The sequence below is a fragment of the Lolium perenne genome, chromosome 5 (assembly GCF_019359855.2).
Source record: "Lolium perenne isolate Kyuss_39 chromosome 5, Kyuss_2.0, whole genome shotgun sequence".
Lineage (NCBI taxonomy): Eukaryota > Viridiplantae > Streptophyta > Magnoliopsida > Poales > Poaceae > Lolium > Lolium perenne.
Window position 1 is genome coordinate 175638097 of NC_067248.2, and position 15176 is coordinate 175653272.

The window sequence follows — 15176 nt, forward strand, 5'->3', positions numbered from 1 at the left end:
ACGGAGGCTTTAAGTAGGCGGAAGGGCAGGTCAGGAGGGGACACGAGGGGCCCACACCATAGGGCCGCGCGGCCAGGGGCCAGGCCGCGCCATCCTAGGGTGTCGCCACCTCGTGGCCCCACTTCGTCTCCTCTTCGGTCTTCTGGAAGCTTCGTGGCAAAATAGGACCCTGGGCGTTGATTTTGTCCAATTCCGAGAAATTTCGTTACTAGGATTTCTGAAACCAAAAACAGCAGAAAACAGCAACTGGCACTTCGGCATCTTGTTAATAGGTTAGTTCCAGAAAATGCACGAATATGACATAAAGTGTGCATAAAACATGTAGATATCATCAATAATGTGGCATGGAACATAAGAAATTATCGATACGTCGAAGACGTATCAGGTATCAACATCCACAATTTAAAGTTTATTATATCAGATCGTAATAGGTTATATTTTCAACTTATGCGGAAATTCAATTCGGCTCTCGGGTGCGTATGCACCTTCTACAAAAAAAATCATATTTCAAAATGTTGAAAAAATTTAACAATTTTTTTTACATGTACATCTTCATAATATATGTTCGTTCGTCAAGTTCCACAAAAAAACCAATATTTTTTGTGGTCTATATAAAAAAGAGAAAACTTATCTTGTGAAAAGCATTATTTTTAGCACTGAGTTTTGTCTTTTTTACACACCTCACATGATAAGTTGATTTTTTATGAAACAAGTTTGTAAGCGTGTAGCACAAGAAGATTTGCATGCGAATTTTTGGTTTCAATTTTTTTGAAATACAAAATATGTGTAAGATGCATTTCAAAATAGAGGGAGCATATGCTCCCATGTTCCAAAACGCCACCCCCCAACTTATGTGTACTTGATATTATGAATGTTGATGATGGGTTTGTGTCTGGTTGTATTATATTAATATATTATAAATGCTGAACTTGGCGCTTTTCATGTTCTGCTTGCTGCACTTAACCCTGATGATCAAGACCTCGAGGGTTTTCGGCTAGTGATAGTTCTTTTTTGTTCTGTTAGCCATGTTATATTAATATATTATAACTTTTTTTCTGCAAACTTAAGATTTGATATTTCGTAAGTCTATATGAATCAGAACAAATTTAATTTTAAAAAACAAATAATATGTGTCTTTCATCTTTTCAGGCTCACTTGAATCCATCATGCCATCTCCGAAAAACTGAAAGATGGAAACAAGTAAAAAAACATAGAAATGATTCACGATGAGAATGTAAAAAAAGATAAAGAGACAATTCATGATGTGTAAACAGTTTCCAACAGGATGTACTGACCAAATAAATCGACAGGTGGAGAGGGAGTAAAGACAAAGGTCTACATGCTGGCACATTGAGCAGATCTACGCAAAGAATAATTTTATGAGCAGATCTACATGCTAGCACACTGAATTGATGTTAGACGATACAAATCTTTCTTAGAATTTAGTGCATTGCTAGTTGCTACACCTGGAGAGCAAACATCACAATAACAATGGTCATATGTTGTAAAGGAAACATAAATTTCATAGTAAATATTGAGGTAATGTACATTCATGCTAAACTACATGTAGACATTATGTATTTTGGAATGGTAGTGATACCTTTTAATCCTACTATTGTGTAGTCTGATACAGGTCAACCATGATTAGCAGAGAAGGTCCATGCAGCTTTAGATGTATATGATGATACCAGTAACTAAACTCTGGAAGAACCTTTCATAAATAAGTAACAGAAAAATCAAACAGTGAATTGATTTTTGCAGAAAAAATACCAAATATTTACCTGAGAACTTTTATGCAGTCGTGGGCTAGTTTAAGAGCTAATTTATGAGTAGGACCACTCATGAGTTAGTTTAAGAGTAGTACATAAACTCTTATATGAGTCCCATAGCCAGTATAGCTTCAACTACGATATATATGTTCCAAAGTTGGCTACCATTATATTCTTGCAGTACATGGTGAAAACCTCTCTAGCCTTAATCCATTAAAGAAACTATCCTCTTTTTTACAAACCAATCAAGCAACTATGACTATTTCTCTAACTCGTTGTGCCACTCGACCCAGACCCTTTTTTCATTGGTTCGTGCTCTCCTTATATAGGCACTAACGGGAAGTTTCAGAATGCAAGACGCAATATAACGGAACCGTTGTTGGGCATTTCTCTTTTGGTAAATCTTGACAAACCAAATACCACTAATTAGAAGAAGGAATATATTATTTATTTACTTAGATCAAAAGTATATAAACCTTGAGTTCATGATTCCTTCAAATGAAACCTACATTACTATGAGGATGAAGCTATTTTCCAACCTGATTGCCAAAATACTAAGAAGAAAAATATTAGCATATAGTTCTAGCTTTTCTTTCCTTCCAAAAGTTAATGCTAAATTGAGTGTAGAAACCTGATCAACTTAGAAAAATATTCCTTACAGAATATTCACAACTCGAAATCCATATAGAATTAACTTAATGATCTTAAGCACAAACCATTTGTCAAAACTTTTCGTCATTCTGAATTGAGAAATTCCTTCTAGTTGCAACTGGCTAGGCTCTAGTTAAAATCTCCGCTAGCTAGCTTGGCAACTAATGGGCAGTTCTGACTTCAGACATGCTATTCTCACACATTTCAGTTAAACCATACTACTCTACAAAAGTTGCAGGTAGCCACTTCAGTACTAACTCAATTAAGGAATTAGATAGCCTTTTATCCCAACTAAGTTGTCAAATTTCCAAGTTCTATCTAAAGCAATGTTTCTTAGGAAAGTTGCAGGTAGCCATCACGCATGGTAGGTGCATATAGCTTTCATGATTTTCATGACCGAGTTTTCATGAATTCTCTTGTTTTGGTTTTATGCATGCAATGTTTAACTGGGAAGAAAAGTAGACACTTTATTATCGCAATCTCCCAAGACCACAAATATCAGCAGCCTGACTGCAGATTCAACAGCCAAAGACACGATAAATCGATGAAATTTTACACAAGCAAAAATGTTCTGTTTGTTTAAATGGTTCGACATCCACAAGGCTACAACATCAGAAATGAAGCTCAGGGTTACCGCCATTTTGTTGCAGTTACTCACTGCCCGTGATTGTACGCATGAAAACAATATTACCAATTCTAGCTACATATTTACAATATTGCCACCCATGTGTAAGAACCAGGACAAGTTGCTTACTTGCTTATCATAATGCTCCAAATCAAGAATCAAGGTAATCTAATAACATGTGTGATTCAGAAGTAATTGTAAATCTTCTATGTAGAATGTAACATGTAAACGACATCCCCAAAAGTATATGCATTTGGACTGACAACGGATATTGGTCTGATGTTGTTTCAACACCAAAACTGGAACTCTCTACTCTTGAACATCACACATACAGAATAATCCACAGAATATACGGCAGATTTGCTCATGCAATGATTGGATTATCCGAAAAGAATAAATTGTATCTCCTTTATGTAGACGTGGGCGGGAATGTGTCGACCACAGGGGAGGGCACACTTCCACCTTCTCTCCGGTGTCGTCGGCAGGCTCTAATATATTATTGTATGTTTGTTCAGTATCTAGATGTATATCTTACCTTCCTTTGAAGGATCTTTACCATGAACTCACGGGCTAGTTGTTGTCTAGGTGCCGTTTCCAGAGGCTGGAGGATAATGCTCCTGTCAAGAGGATTGCCAGGAACAATAAACCAGTGATCAAGCAGTGAAACACAAAATGCGTTTCCCTATTTATGGTATATGAGATCTGTTTCAAACCCAAGAGACTGTGATAGGTAAAAATGCCTGACAATCAAAAAACAATACAGTCAGCAAGAGTTTAACGTAAGGTGAAAAAATAAGGCTAAATTCAGAAGAAAAAATAGGTTTCTTACCTTCACAACATATACCGGAATGCCTGGCTTTGGTACATCGGCTGTCACATGACCACGTCGCCGAAACAGGGTCGTATATATAGAAGATACACATCAATTGGAGTTTGGATCTGCCACAAATATCACATCAAGTCGTGAAAACAGAATTCTTTTAACCCAACAAAAGATAAAGCAAATATAAAATATGTAAACATTGTTTTAGATAGCAATGATAAATCTATTTTCAAGGAGTCTATAACTAACCTCAAAATAATAAACAGGGGCTCCATTAGAAAAGGATTAGTCATCAGAAAGGCTGAGTAGACCACCGGGCTGTGGGGATTATTTGACCACTACCACAGTGCTATGGTTCTGGAGCGTTGTTTGCATTTAAGATCATGAACTTCACATTCCTAATTGGTTCATCACACATGGACCTTCTCTAGCACCCCCACTGAAACCTGTGATTAGGGCAACAAATAAAATGATTAAGGCACTGACAAAGTTTCCGAATGAACTTTGAATTAACAGAACAGCGGAGTGCCCTACCCTTGGACACTTGAATCTTAGAATGCATTCAGAAAGTTCTTATCCACCTTGAGAGAAAGAGAGTCATCCAATAGAATGTTAGAACACTGTATGTCAAAATAAGTTATGTTCAGTCCACAAAATGATAGAATTATAATACAGATGAAACTATAAACTGATGATCTGATAGAAAGTTTGTTTGCACATGAGTACATGAACAACTCAGTATCAATTGCAAACACGCAATAGGCTGACAGGATTCATACAACACTAACAAAATAGATGAGAGAACTCGGCCAATAATCAGAGGGCTTCCAGTACATGACGGCGGCGAGCCCTACCGCCGATAGCGTGACCATGCCCGCTATTCATGTCGCCGCGCTCTCCGCGATGTTCACCGCCTGTGCGGTTGCTGATCCTGTCATCAAGACGCGAGCGGGGGATTTGTCGATCCTTGGCAGGGGAGTGGATGCCGGGGGCTCAGAACGGAGGGAACGCTGCTGCCTTCTCTCTAGCATCCTCGTCGTCGGGCAGCAGGGGCTATGGAACGGAAAGCAGGGGAGATGGTAAGGCGTGATGTAGTGCCGCCGGTAAGATCCGTCACAGGGAGAGAGAGAGAGAGCGATAGTTTTGGGGCAAACGTTTGCGCAATCGAAGAACCCCGTTTAAGTGGGCCTGGCCCATGTGGACGACGTGAGACGAAGCACGACGACGCGTGACGAAGGGAAACGACGTACCGTCTGATGACGGAACTCCTTCGTGTTTTTTAAGTAGTACAGATACAGATATTAAAAGGACGAAGTGGTTCTGTTTCCTTCGGTCACAGTTTTTCGTCAAGCATATTTTCACCAAGACCTTTTTACCCTCCCACCAAAACTATTTTTTCAAGACGTCTGCTCCTCCGGTTTTCCTGGTGCATGATTCCCGTCTCTGGCCCCGATGCCGCAGGGATCCTCGAAACCGCCGCCTCCTCTCCCAATATTGCCTCCCTAACCTAGGGTTTCGGCGCACCCAACGTAGCAGGCTAGCATAGGGAACGGCATGGATGAGTTGGCGATGGTGTCCGGCCTCGGAGAAGCAGCTGCGTCGTAGATATCGCCGTGTGTGGAGGTGGATGACCGACGGGCGGCCTGGTAGATGGCAGCGGGAGCGGATGTTTGCTAGCCGACATCGCATCGTCAACCCTGTCAGGTGCCGCCGGCGCATCTCCCCAACCTCCACTCATCCACTGGACAAAGCACACCAACCATACCCACGACCTCCACGGATCCACACCACCGCCGCGCCTGGGGAAAGCGGAGATACGCGCATGGCTGACAAGAGGAGGGGACGAGTCAGAGCAGAGGGGGTGCACCGATCCACGATGGGTGTCCAGGTACCTCTGGTCGAGATGGACAGAGGGCCAGCCGTGGAGATGGAGATGGAGAGGGCGAACGGGGAGCAGAGGGGGTGCGTCGCTCCACCATGGTGGCCGTCTACCTCCTGTCCACTTCCCTGACCGCGCCGCCCGATCTCCACCCCTGCACTTCCCCGGCTAGATCAAACAGTTGTTCCTCCCCGATCAGTTCGTCGACTTCGAGATCCAACCTGTCAGCCCCTCATGCAGTTCCTTGCAGAACTAATCCTCCCTGAGCTACGGCCGTAGTCGCTCGTGTTCGTTTCAGCCATCATTGATGCAGAGAAGAATTACAAGAGGCCGCTGCCTAGGTGGAGGGCTCCCACGTGGCCATGAAGGTACTACTCCTAAGTCTGCTAGATTCATACGTATTACGCGAGACACCTGCCAAATGCCAACATGACTCCTCGATGAACATGTAGATGATGTAGACTGGTAATGGCATTGTGCACTAATAGATTGGCATATATATACATGTACCGGTTGATTAATTGGTAGATGACTTTTTCCCATTCTATATACGCCATACAAAGTAATTGGCTGATTCATATTGAAAGATGACTTATGTGAGGTTCAGGTTGTTGAAGAAGACATGCGATGAGATCTACGAACTGATGAAATTTAACATCACATGAATATCAAGGTAACCACCTCTGATTACATGTTAATTACATCCCTTGTTGTTATGATATACCATGTTTGTGTAATTGCTACAGTTTATGAAAAATCATTATCTAAGACAGCGAGTGTTAATATGTATTCTGTTCCAGGGCCGGTCAATTGGACAAACATTTAAGAGTATCTGTCAGGCTGTACGCATGATGATGAAGGTCAATATTAGCATTTTCCTGAAATTCTCATTAGCTGGTGGTAAATTTTTATAGGTCTCGGCCTGACCAGTTGAAATCTTAGAATGCAAGGTACAGTTGTTTTTATTGGTCACTAGCACAAAACCCGTACGTTGCTACGGTTCAATTATATAAGCCAAATGAACAAGTTTTTATTCTTTGCATATGTTTATTAAATTTGTACATTCATGATTCAAATGACATGGATTTCTTGATTGACATGTCTTATGTATAGTCCTTGAATAACATCTTTTGCTTACTCAACACAAGCAATCCAACGAAATGCGAACCAGCTATATTTGATACATTAACTTTTCAGTGGACATCATCGGTGGCAAACAAGCCGTCTTTCCGTTTTCTCGCACCGGAACAGATCCCATGTTCAGCGATAACCGTCCGTTGGCAGGTGATCACCTTTGGTACCGCGTGTCGCCGTGGCCGACGGTATGATCCTAGAGGATGGCGTACTGCCAATGACCGCCAGAGCTGAACACTTGAAAAAAGGAGCATATCATAATCTGATGTTCACTACCTCCGTTTCGAAGAATAAGGTGCACATCTATTCCAAGACAAACTTTGACCATAAAAATTGCGCAACAAAATTTTGATTATATTATATGTAATTAGTATCATTGGATTCGTATTGAAAAGAACTTTTTAATGATATTAATTTCATACAAACAATTTTTATCTATTTGAATTAATTCTTGGTCAAACAAAAAAAACACGTAAAAGGAGAACGCCTTGTTTCTTGAAACGGAGATAGTATCATCGAACTGTACACAAAAACTAACTGAATAAAAAAAAAGTGTGCCTTGACTGCGGCTACTGCTTTTCCCGTCCTTTAATCAATCCACAGTTCCACAAGTTTGATATAAACTCCGAGTGCTGATAGATTTTAACACCGAGTATATTATATGCAACTACCAAACAATTATTACTACTCCATGTCCACAAGGGAAAAGAACTGAAAGACAAGGGCTTGTTTCAGAGGATTTCAGAGAGGCGACAAGATAACAGTAACAATCTTGTTGTCTGTCAGATTCTCTAACCATATCTCACCAAAGCAGCAGTCAACGATTTCGGCAGACCGCACATCCGCAGTATGAAATAGCAGCAACGCAGCTGCAGCCCAAAATTCAGAGCGAAAAATTATCTGTCTTTCCCATCAAGATGCTCCATAGCCTTCTCCATGGCAGAACCAAATGACCTGCACGCCCGTCCCACCGTGATGCGTCCCACCGTGATGCGTCCCACCGTGATGCGGCCAGCTTGGAGCTCCGCTTATACTGGTTCTTCCTCTCTCCTCGTCGGCCTCCTCCCATCCCTCTCCTCTCGCCCCAGCGTCTCTCTCCCAAAGCAGCAGCATCAAGGCCGTGCTCGCCAGCTACCGCACCCACGCTTTCCCTGGCGACCAACCTCCTCCTCTCCTCGGCGGACATCCCATCTGCATCCCCCTCTCCCTCCATTCAACTCCTCCACCAGGTGCAGCGCGGGGAGCAGATGCAAGATGGGAATCGGGAGCACCTCCAAAGGCGGTATATGAAGGCGACACGGTGAGGTCCGGCGAGGGCCGGCGAGAGGCCGACCAGTAGGTGCGGCGGCGCAGGGGATTTTGATGGAGGAGGCGATTGGAGATGGAGACCGATGGGAGGGACTTTTTTTTCTCACGGGTTAACCGGTACATGGCCTGTGGCATTTGCTGTATTATGGGATTTGGTGGGAGGGCAAAACGGTCTAAAAAAGTGTTGGACCAAGGAAACAATCCTCCCTTTATTATTAGGTATAGAATAGTAAGCTATGAGCTAACAAGAAAGGAAAACAATGAAACAACTATATGTATTTCTCTTTTCTACTTAAACCTCAAAGTGTTGTTGCTATTGACCAATGCTAAGTTTGCCAAAACCAAAAAGATTTACTCAATGCTCCCAAAGTGATACCAATACTAAAATCAAGATCAATCATATATTAGATATTGCAAACTAAAATAAGGTGTGCAATATGTAAATGATAAGACTTCTCATTAATATTCCATAACGATAACTCACACCAAGGGATACATAGACAACCAACTAAAGGAGAGATACTTCCACACTGCAACCCATCTTATATGATAACTTCCCTACTCATGGTATGACACTACTTGATAGTAAAAAGTAAAAGGGTAGTGATGATGTGATACCACGGCACTCCCCCAAGCTTGGAACAAACCAAGGGGATGCCAGTACCGATGATGAATTACTCCTTCGGCGATGGTGGTGATGAATTCCCATCATCAGATTTCCAAGGAAGAGGCTCTCCATCAACAAACGACATATTGGTCTCGGGAATCCTGAAACTAGCAGCATAGCTTATGTGTTTAAACCTGTTTTCATACTCACAATTCCGATTCTGAACGTCATAGAGTTGAGCTTGGAGTTTGTTGGTGGTGTCGTGAAGTGAGAGGATGTCGCCCCATAGCTTTGCAGTTTCCTTCTCGTGTTCAGCAATGAGTTCAGACACAATCTTGTGGAAGATATCCACCTCACGCTCAGCCATCTTCTTGTAGTTGAAGACCTCTTGTTCTAGCTTCTCCATCCTGTCCTCCAAGCTTCCTTCTCCTTTAGGACCCTGGACATCTTTGATCTGCAGCTCCCCATCAACGAGCAGCAACTCCTTGGGGTGCATCCTCAGCTCGTTCATGTACAAGTTGTCAACGTCCTTGCAGAAGCTGTCCTTCGGAGTTTCCGACGAAGACATGATGCCTCTAGATCCGAAGCAAATCCTGGCAGAAACAACTCGAAACAAAACACGTCGAGAAAACGATATACGGACCTCCAGGGGTCCGCGGGATTATATAGCAGGAATTTGTATGTCATAAGGAAAGTACCAGGTCGAACCAGAGTCAGAAAGAGGCGACGAGGCGGCCAGCTCATAGGGCGGCGCGGCCAGGCTGGGGCCCGCGCCGGCCTATGAGGGCACGCCCTCGTGCGTCTCCTCCACTCCGTTTCGATCTCGTAATTTTTCATATTTTCCAAAAACAGCAAAAACATTGTTCGGAAAGTAAATCGCGAACTTTTTATTACCTGTACTGTTACCTATTCAAAGTCGAGTTCTGGTGGACTGTCAATTTGACCTTTGATGAAGGCCTCCGGTGTTTCCACTCGAATAACATCAACATCTACATTATAAGAATCACCTGAGATATAATGCTTGAGTCTTTGTCCATTCACCACTTGCGTGGCATTGCCTTGGCGAGAGCTAATTTTAATTGCTCCTGAACGATACACCTCCTCAACAACATATGGTCCTTCCCATTTCGAGAGTAATTTCCCTGCAAAGAATCTGAGACGAGACCGATACAATAGGACTTTATCCCCAATATTAAATTCTCTTTTGTTAATCCTTCTATCATGTCATTTCTTAACTTTCTCTTTAAAGAGTTTAGCATTTTCATAAGCTTCACTTCTCCATTCATCTAGAGAGCTCAATTGCAGCAACCTCTTATTACCGGCTAGTTTAGGATCTTTATTCAATTCTCTAACAGCCCAATAAGCTTTGTGCTCTAGTTCTAAAGGTAAATGACAAGCTTTTCCATAAACCATTTTATAAGGTGACATTCCCATGGGATTTTTATAAGCAGTTCTATAAGCCCATAGTGCTTCCTTCAATTTACTAGCCCAATTCTTTCTAGTTTTATTAACAGTCTTTTGCAAGATAGATTTAATTTCTCTATTTGATAATTCTACTTGCCCACTAGTTTGAGGATGATAAGTGATGTCTACGGGTGCTTCTATTCTTGTAGACAGTGTTGGGCCTCCAAGAGCAGAGGTTTGTAGAACAGCAGCAAGTTTCCCTTAAGTGGATCACCCAAGGTTTATCGAACTCAGGGAGGAAGAGGTCAAAGATATCCCTCTCATGCAACCCTGCAACCACAAAGCAAGAAGTCTCTTGTGTCCCCAACACACCTAATAGGTGCACTAGTTCGGCGAAGAGATAGTGAAATACAGGTGGTATGAATAAGTATGAGCAGTAGCAACAGCGCCAGAAAAGTGCTTTGTTGTCCAGGACTGGCGTGTGGTTGATGGTGGTAATATTGCGGACAGTACAGATGCAGTAGAACAGTAAACAAGCAGCGATAGCAGTATTTAGGAACAAGACCTAGGGATCATACTTTCACTAGTGGACACTCTCAACATTGATCACATAACAGAATAAATAAATAGATGCTAGACTCTACACCCTCTTGTTGGATGATGAACATCACTAATTGTGTAGGATTACACGAACCCTCAATGCCGGAGTTAACAAGCTCCACAATATTCGATATTCAAGTTTAAATAACCTTAGAGTGCAAGATAGATCAACATAACCAAATAGATCACATCAATACCATCATAGTAATAGTTAACTTCATAATCTACAAGAGATCACAATCATAAACTACGCCAAGTACTACATGATGCAAACACTGCCACCTTTACACCATGCAGGAGGAATAGAGTACTTTAATAACATCACTAGAGTAGCACATAGATGAATAGTGATACAAAACTCATATGAATCTCAATGATGTAAGGCAGCTCATGAGATCATTGTATTGAAGTACATAGGAGAGAGATTAACCACATAGCTACCGGTACAGCCCCGAGCCTCGATGGAGAACTACTCCCTCCTCATGGGAGACAGCAGCGTTGATGAAGATGGCGGTGGTGTCGATGGAGAAGCCTTCCGGGGGCACTTCCCCGTTCCGGCGGCGTGCCGGAACAGAGACTCCTGTCCCCCAGATCTTGGCTTCGCGATGGCGGCGGCTCTGGAAGGTTTCTCGTACCGTGGCTTTTTTCCTCTCGATGTTTTAGGTCCAGAAGCTTCTTATAGGCGAAGAGGCGGCGTCAGAGGGTCGAAGAGGCGGTGACACGGTAAGGCGGCGCGGCCAGGGCCTGGGCCGCGCCGGCCTACCTCCTGGGCCCCCTGTGGGTCCACTCTGGCGACTCTCGGGTGTTCTGAATGCTTCCGGGGATTCTAAGATGCTGGGCGTTAATTTCGTCCGATTCCGAGAATATTTCCTTACTAGGATTTCTGAAACCAAAAACAGCAAAAAACAGCAACTGGCCCTTCGGCATCTCGTCAATAGGTTAGTTCCAGAAAATGCATAATAATGACATAAAGTGTGCATAAAACATGTAGATATCATCAATAATGTGGCATGGAACATAAGAAATTATCGATACGTCGGAGACGTATCAGCATCCCCAAGCTTAGTTTCTGCTCGTCCCGAGCAGGTAAACAATAACAAAGATAATTTCTGGAGTGACATGCCATCATAATCTTGATCATACTATTGTAAGCATATGTAATGAATGCAGTGCTCAAAGCAATGGTAATACAATGAGTAAACAAATGAATCATATAGCAAAGACTTTTCATGAATAGTACTTCAAGACAAGCATCAATAAGTCTTGCATAAGAGTTAACTCATAAAGCAATAAATCAAAGTAAAGGTATTGAAGCAGCACAAAGGAAGATTAAGTTTCAGCGGTTGCTTTCAACTTGTAACATGAATATCTCATGGATATTGTCAACATAGAGTAATATAACAAGTGCAATATGCAAGTATGTAGGAATCAATGCAAAGTTCACACAAGTGTTTGTTTCTTGAGGTGGAGAGAAATAGGTGAACTGACTCAACATAAAAGTAAAAGAATGGCCCTTCGCAGAGGGAAGCATTGATTGCTATATTTGTGCTAGAGCTTTGGTTTTGAAAACAAGAAACAATTTTGTCAACGGTAGTAATAAAGCATATGTGTTATGTAAATTATATCCTACAAGTTGCAAGCCTCATGCATAGTATACTAATAGTGCCCGCACATTGTCCTAATTAGCTTGGATTACCTGGATTATCATCGCAATACATATGTTTTAACCAAGTGTCACAAAGGGGTACCTCTATGCCGCCTGTACAAAGGTCTAAGGAGAAAGCTCGCATCGGATTTCTCGCTATTGATTATTCTCAACTTAGACATCCATACCGGGACAACATAGACAACAAATAATGGACTCCTCTTTTATGCATAAGCATGTAGCAACAATTAATAATTTTCTCATATGAGATTGAGGATATTTGTCCAAAACTGAAACTTCCACCATGGATCATGGCTTTAGTTAGCGGCCCAATGTTCTTCTCTAACATTATGCAATGCTCTAACCATTTTAGTGGTAAATCTCCCTTACTTCAGACAAGACGAACATGCATAGCAACTCACATGATATTCAACAAAGAGTAGTTGATGGCGTCCCCAGGAACATGGTTATCGCACAACAAGCAACTTATAAGAAATAAAATGCATAAGTACATATTCAATACCACAATAGTTTTTAGGCTATTTGTCCCATGAGCTATATATTGCAAAGGTAGAGGATAGAAATTTAAAGGTAGAACTCAAGCAATTTACTTTGGAATGGCGGAGAAATACCATGTAGTAGGTGTATGGTGGGCACAAATGGCATAGTGGTTGGCTCAAGGATTTTGGATGCATGAGAAGTATTCCCTCTCGATACAAGGTTTAGGCTAGCAAGGTTATTTGAAACGAACACAAGGATGAACCGGTGCAGCAAAACTCACATAAAAGACATATTGTAAACATTATAAGACTCTACACCGTCTTCCTTGTTGTTCAAACTCAATACTAGAAATTATCTAGACCTTAGAGAGACCAATTATGCAAACCAAATTTTAGCAAGCTCTATGTATTTCTTCATTAATAAGTGCAAAGTATATGATGCAAGAGCTTAAACATGAGCACAACAATTGCCAAGTATCACATTATCCAAGACATTTTAGCAATTACTACATGTAGCATTTCCCGTTTCCAACCATACAACAATGAACGAAGCAGTTTCAATCTTCGCCATGAACATTAAAAGTAAAGCTAAGAACACATGTGTTCATATGAACCAGCGGAGCGTGTCTCTCTCCCACACAAGCATTTATTTAAACAAAAACAGGAACAAAAGCACACAGACGCTCCAAGTAAAGCACATAAGATGTGACCGAATAAAAATATAGTTTCAAGAGAAGGAACCTGATAATTTGTCGATGAAGAAGCGGATGCCTTGGGCATCCCCAAGCTTAGATGCTTGAGTCTTCTTGAAATATGCAGGGGTGAACCACCGGGGCATCCCCAAGCTTAGAGCTTTCACTCTTCTTGATCACATTGTATCATCCTCCTCTCTTGACCCTTGAAAACTTCCTCCACACCAAACTCGAAACAACTCATTAGAGGGTTAGTGCATAATCAAAAATTCACATGTTCAGAGGTGACACAATCATTCTTAACACTTCTGGACATTGCTCAAAGCTACTGGAAGTCAATGGAACAAAGAAATCCATCCCACATAGCAAAAGAGGCAATGCGAAATAAAAGGCAGAATCTGTCAAAACAGAACAGTCCGTAAAGACGAATTTTATTGAGGCACCATACTTGCTCAAATGAAAATGCTCAAATTGAATGAAAGTTGCGTATATATCTGAGGATCACTCACGTAAATTGGCATAATTTTCTGAGTTACCTACAGAGAATTTTACCCAGATTCGTGACAGTAAAGAAATCTGTTTCTGCGCAGTAATCCAAATCTAGTATCAACCTTGCTATCAAAGACTTTACTTGGCACAACAATGCAACAAAACTAAGATAAGGAGAGGTTGCTACAGTAGTAACAACTTCCAAGACTCAAATATAAAACAAAATACTGTAGCAAAATAAACACATGGGTTATCTCCCAAGAAGTTCTTTCTTTATAGCCATTAAGATGGGCTCAGCAGTTTTAATGATGCACTCGCAGGAAATAGTATTTGAAGCAAAAAGAGAGCATCAAGAGGCAAATTCAAAACAAATTTAAGTCTAACATGCTTCCTATGCATAGGAATCTTGTAAATAAACAAGTTATGTAGGCATAATGCAATAAGCATAGGAAAACTAGACAAGCTCAACTTCAAAATTTTAAGCATATAGAGAGGTGTTTTAGTAACATGAAAATTTCTACAACCATATTTTCCTCTATCATAATAATGTCCAGTAGCATCATGAGCAAACTCAACAATATAACTATCAAATGCAACATTCTTATCATGAGTCTCATGCATAAAATAATTACTCTCCACATAAGCATAATCAATTTTAGTAGTTGTAGTGGGAGCAAATTCAACAAAGTAGCTATCATTATTATTCTCATCATCAAATATAGGAGGTATATTGTAATCATAATCAATTTTATCCTCCATAACAGGTGGCACCAAAAGACTACCATCGTTATAATCATCATAAATAGGAGGCAAAGTATCATCAAAGTAAATTTTCTCCTCAATGCTTGGGGGACTAAAAAGATCATGCTCATCAAAACCAGCTTCCCCAAGCTTAGAACTTTCCATATCATTAGCAACAATGGTATTCAAAGTGTTCATACTAATATGTTCCATGGGTTTTTTAATTTTCGGATCAAACCATCCATGTCTTAAATCAGGAAATAGAATAAGAAGCTCATTGTTGTCCATTAAGCCTTACTAGTGTAAACA

The 15176-nt window shown here is 41.2% G+C and overlaps 1 pseudogene; it reads right to left on the bottom strand.

Annotated features, from left to right (window-relative positions):
* Positions 1 to 2918: 2918 nt before the first annotated feature.
* LOC139831662 (110 kDa U5 small nuclear ribonucleoprotein component CLO-like) lies at positions 2919 to 4740 on the bottom strand (annotated as a pseudogene).
* Between the last annotated feature and the right edge of the window lie 10436 nt (positions 4741 to 15176).